Source organism: Myotis davidii, unplaced genomic scaffold (genome assembly GCF_000327345.1).
Source record: "Myotis davidii unplaced genomic scaffold, ASM32734v1 scaffold1525, whole genome shotgun sequence".
Taxonomy (NCBI): domain Eukaryota; kingdom Metazoa; phylum Chordata; class Mammalia; order Chiroptera; family Vespertilionidae; genus Myotis; species Myotis davidii.
The window spans coordinates 1,189,362-1,194,379 of NW_006296279.1; the positions used below are offsets into that span (position 1 = coordinate 1,189,362).

Below are 5,018 nucleotides of genomic sequence, written 5' to 3' on the forward strand. Positions count from 1 at the left end.
CGGTCCCTGGCGTATGTCTTAGAAATTTCTATGCGGTACGCAATCAGTTCATGTTGTGGTGACCCCCAACCATAAAATTATTTTCGTTGCTACTTCATAACTGTAATTTTGCTACTGTTATGAATCGTAATGTAAATATCTGATATGCAGGATGTATTTAGGCGACCCCAAAGGGGTCGCAACCCATAGGTTGAGAACCGCTGCAAGTGATATAACTTTTATCCGCATTTTGGCAGATAAGGAAACTAAAGCACAAAAGAAGTTAAGGACACACAGCCAACAAGTAGCAGGTTGTGGATTTGGTCTGACTCAAAAGCCTACAGTAGTAATTCCCATAATATAATGCCTTGCAGAAGTCTGTCCCTGGCCCTGTTCTAATCAAATATATGTTTTCTATTTTGTGTATATTTAAAAAAGAATCTCAAAATGTTCCAAATACATTTCCTACTTGAAATTACTTCTTGGGAGAGGAAACCACTCAACTACAGAAGGGAGGTGGTATACAGGTCTAGAATCAGTACTGAAACATGTTATAGGAACATAAGAAGATTGACAAACACAATCAAAAGTTCAAAAAACAGGGACAAAAACAAAGAAGTTAAAATTCTTTAGAAGAAAAAAAAAGTAAAAGACCCACAAATATAATGGGAAAGAATGAAGATGAAGACACACCGTACAACCCAACAGTTCCACCCCAATATCTTAGGGATGTGTGCACATACAGGGATGTTCATAGCATTGTTTGTACAGTACTACCCAAAGGCTGGAAACAGCCCAAATATGCATTCGCAGTAGAATGGATAAACTAAGATACTCAGAGCACCATATAACCATGAATTGAAAAAGAATGAACTAGCTACCACATGACAAAGTAAAATGTTAGAATGTTGAGCAAAAGAAACAAGAATTTGTACAGTATGATTTTGTTAACGCCATGTGTTAACAAAAAAAAACCAGGCAATGCTGAACTAGTATTGAGGAATACATACATAGGTAGTAAGAGACAAAACAAAGATTATTATTACAATAAATCAAGACAGCGCTTATCTCTAGAAAATAGTGCTTTGGAAGTAACACCTGGAGAGCTAACTAGTTTATGGCAGAGTCTGTCTCACTTTGGTTGTGAATACATTCGTGTTTGCTCTATAATATCTTGCATTTATGTTTTATGCACTTCTACATATGTCTCTTAATTCATAGTGCTTTAAAGGTTTTTAAAACGGAGTGAAAATCAATTCTCTAGAGAAGATGCACGAAGGGTGGATAGGAGAGTTCGAGAAAGGAGAATCCTTTTTTCCCTTAAAGCAGAAGGATGGACCAAATTGCCTTACATATACTGTCATGATTCAGTATGTTCATTCAGTTGGAAAAAGCAGAACTGAGCCTTCAGCAAACCATGTGATGGCTCAGATATGGGGTTGGGACTGAGCCAGATGTTTGCAGGTAGCAGGGAGGCCTAACTAGCAATGGGTCCCACAGCATTTAGCCTCTTAGAAGTTTCACACTATATACATTTCTTCCTCTCTCCTTTTCCTCACTCTTGTATTTTATTTCTATTCCCAAGGTCAGTCATCAAATCAAGGCAGAAATGGGCTATAGACATCAAATTCTTATTTTAAAGATGCAGAAACTGGCCTGGAGAAGTTAACCAACTTGAACAGGTTCACAAAAGTATGACAGAATCCATTCTGGTACCCCACATTCTTTGCATCCCAGTCCTGCTGATGTATTGCTATTCCTCTAAATACTGTACTATCCTGTCTTTGTTCAAGGTGTTCCCTCTACCTGGCATAGTTTTTACCCCCTATGCCTGCCTTTAAAGTCCTCACTCTTTAAGGTCCAGTTCAAACTCTCCTCCCTTTGTATGGGAAATACAGATTTTCCTACTTAAGCCTTCATTCCACTCAACCCTGTAGGGCCTTGTTTAAACATTACAATAATGCTATCACATTTGTCTTAGAATTATTTCTATACTAGAGGCTTGCTGTACAGATTTGTGCACCGGTGGGGTCCCTCGGCATGGCCCGTGGAGATTGGGCCAAAACCGGCACTCGGATACCACCTGCCACTCCTGCTCATCCCGGCCCCACTGCGCCTGCCGCCACCACTGCTCCTGCTGCCACTCGGTCTCCGTCTGTCCCCTGATGGTCAGTGCACGTCATAGCGACTGGTTGGTCAGTCACTTAGGCTTTTATATACATAAATTCCCTTCTGGTTTACCCTCCTAGGTATCAAACTGGTCTTTTTCACTTCTGTCTGTATACCCAGTGATGTGCTGGAGCTGGCTCATATTCATGAAAGCCAATTATTAAATATTCAGGAATTTTGTGAGCTGGTTAAAATGTTACCCTGAAATCAGTTGTGGTGAGAGTATCTACACCATGGAATAGACAAAAGGTACAAATTAGGAGCCTTTCCCCCCCCACCACCCCCACCCTCCAAAGAGTCAGTTTACCAGCACATTACTGCAGATATCCCATTATCACTACCCACCCCTGTGCTTACCACGTACCTGGCATAGCAGTTGCAAGAAGCATGAAGAAGAAAGGGAACCAGTGAAAATGCAGATCAGACCAGAAAGTAAAGAGAATTCAAAAAGTGTCAGCTTAGAAGCCCAGGGAAAATAATTTTTTGAGAAACGGGTGTTTCACTGCTGCAGAGAAATTAAGGAAAATTAGAGCTTGAATAAGGCCTAATTGGTGGGCAGTTGTCCCTACTGCTATTTCAGTAGTATGATAGGGGTGAAATATGGCTGGGATGAAGAAATAGGGGTGTTAGGAAATAGGCAGTAAATGCAAATGCCTTTCAAGAAAAGAGAAGGGAGTCTTTCTCTTAGTAAGCAGCTACTTGCTGAGCACTTACTATATGCCAGGATTGCAGTAAACAAAGATAGCATACCGGCCTGTCCTCAAGCTGCTCCCAGGACAAACAAAAGAACAACATGGTGTTCCAGGAGCTCTGTGGAGGCTGTGGGAATACATCAAACAACCTGGGCATCCAAGGAAGGTTTCATACAGAAGCTGACTCGCAGCCCTAGCAGAAATGGTCCAGATGGGTAAGTGAAAGAAGGGCATTCCTCACAAAGGAAATGGCAAAATAGCATGAACATCGTGTGGGTGTGAGAAAGAGCAGCCTGTCTATGGTACTCTTAACTCCAGTTTCCCCCTAGGGCTGGAGCAGAGAGAACATGTAAAGAACAGCAGGGGATGAGGCTGCAGAGGCAAGCAGGGGTCAGGGCATAAGGGCACCTGCAGTGTCACCGTACTGTTTGGACTTTATCTCGAAGGCACTGGACACCCACTGGATGACTAAGCAGGGGACAATTAGAGTTAGATTTTTCATTTTAAAAGATGATTGTGGTAGCAATGTGGAGCGAAGATTGGAAAGAGACCAGACTTCAGGAAGTTGACCCAATTAGAAGGTAATTGTCATAGTCCAAGCTGTGAGGAGGATGGGCCAGAAGTAGTCATGGCAGTGCAGATGAGAGGTTATTGCCAATTTGAGAGATACTTCTGAAATGACAAACTAGTGGCTTTTTAGGTAGGTAAATGTGAGAGGTGTCAAATGAATCACAGGTACTGGCACTGGACCTGAGTAGATGGTATTATCACTTGGGGAAAGGAGATCACAGAAATGTTAGGATTATGGGAGGAGATTGTTTTCCTAGCAGACACCTAATGGATAGCCAGTGGAGATGCCCTATCAGTGGTTGATGTATAGGGTTGGAACTCTGGAGAGCACTGGAATGGAAGATATTTTAGGAGTGTTCAGTGTGGGGAGTGTTCACTGTGGAGCTTAGAGGAGATTGGCCAGGGAGAATGTGTAGCACAGCAGTTCTCCCTGCCAGTTTTTGATTCAGGAAGTCTGCGGTGGAGCTTTAAAATTTGCATTTCTAACAAGTTCCCAGGCCAGGCTAATGCTACTGGTCTGGGAATCACACTTTGAGAGCCAGTCGTGTGAAGAAAAGCCAGCATTTTGGGATGATGAGAGAAAAAAGCTTATTGAAGTGATTGAAAAGGAGCCATTTTAGGAAGGGACAGTCTAGGACAGTTTCAGGGAGTAAAATTGAATAAAGCCAGGCAAGATGAAGAAAAATATTATCAATTGCATTTGACAATTGAGCAGGAGCTCTGATGAAATTCAAGCTTTCTACAGATTGTATGATCATCTTATGGTGAGACGTACTACAATGTCCTAACCAGGTCCCCTAATCTTGACTCTGCCACTTACTAATTCTATGACTTGATACAATTTACTTAATCCCTCTGAGCTCTAGTTTCCTCATTTACAAAAAAAATGAGAAAAGTAATAACAGTAATTTTCTCATGGCCATGGGAGGATTCTATGAGTTGGTATATGTAAAGTGCCAGGCATGTACTAAGTTTTAACTTTTATAATTGTTTTGTGGTTTCAGAATTCCTACCTTGAAGAGCAAGTAGTGGGGAAGAGTCAGACATGCATGGTCTTAATGGAATGGCTCAACCACCACAGAAAGCTTATAAATTTCCAGCATAGCTCAGCAATCTGGGAGCAAAAGCAAAGAAAGCTGACTTAGGGATTACCCAAGTTGGGAAGTCAGCAAAGAAGGCCCCAGGGAAGGAGTAGGAATCTATGAGTACTCTGGAAACGGTAGCCCAATGGGTACAGGCTCAATATGGAGGAAACAGATTCTGGGAAGAGTGAACAGGTGAGGAAGAAATGCCTCACGTAGAAATACTAGTAAGTACGTTGTGGTCAGAGTAGGATGAGAATATGAGATGACATGGACCCTTCCAAATGTTGGCACACTGAGTGACAGGTTGGGCAGAATTTAGGGACATAAGTAGTTTTTTTCTAAATGATGGTGAAGCCAGGGTATCAGAAGGATCAAAAATAGGCAGCAGGGATGAAGTGGCCAGGAAAGCTGTGAGGCAGGTGCTAAGCTGTGGAGGGTAAGAGAGTGCTGGAGACGAGTAGATCTAAAGGACGGGGCGGCAGTAAGATAGATTGGTGTGCCCAGGAAGGATGGGGGAGCCGTG

At 42.3% G+C, this 5,018-nt stretch overlaps 1 protein-coding gene across 1 annotated transcript in view; it reads left to right on the top strand.

Annotated features, from left to right (window-relative positions):
• Positions 1 to 4,599, top strand: part of DTL (denticleless E3 ubiquitin protein ligase homolog) — a 48,349-nt gene extending 43,750 nt beyond the window's left edge. Inside the window, exon 15 of the mRNA XM_015568825.1 lies at positions 4,415 to 4,599. The gene's annotated coding sequence lies outside the window, so the exon portion shown is untranslated. The remainder of the gene's footprint in view (positions 1 to 4,414) is intronic.
• Positions 4,600 to 5,018: the final 419 nt, after the last annotated feature.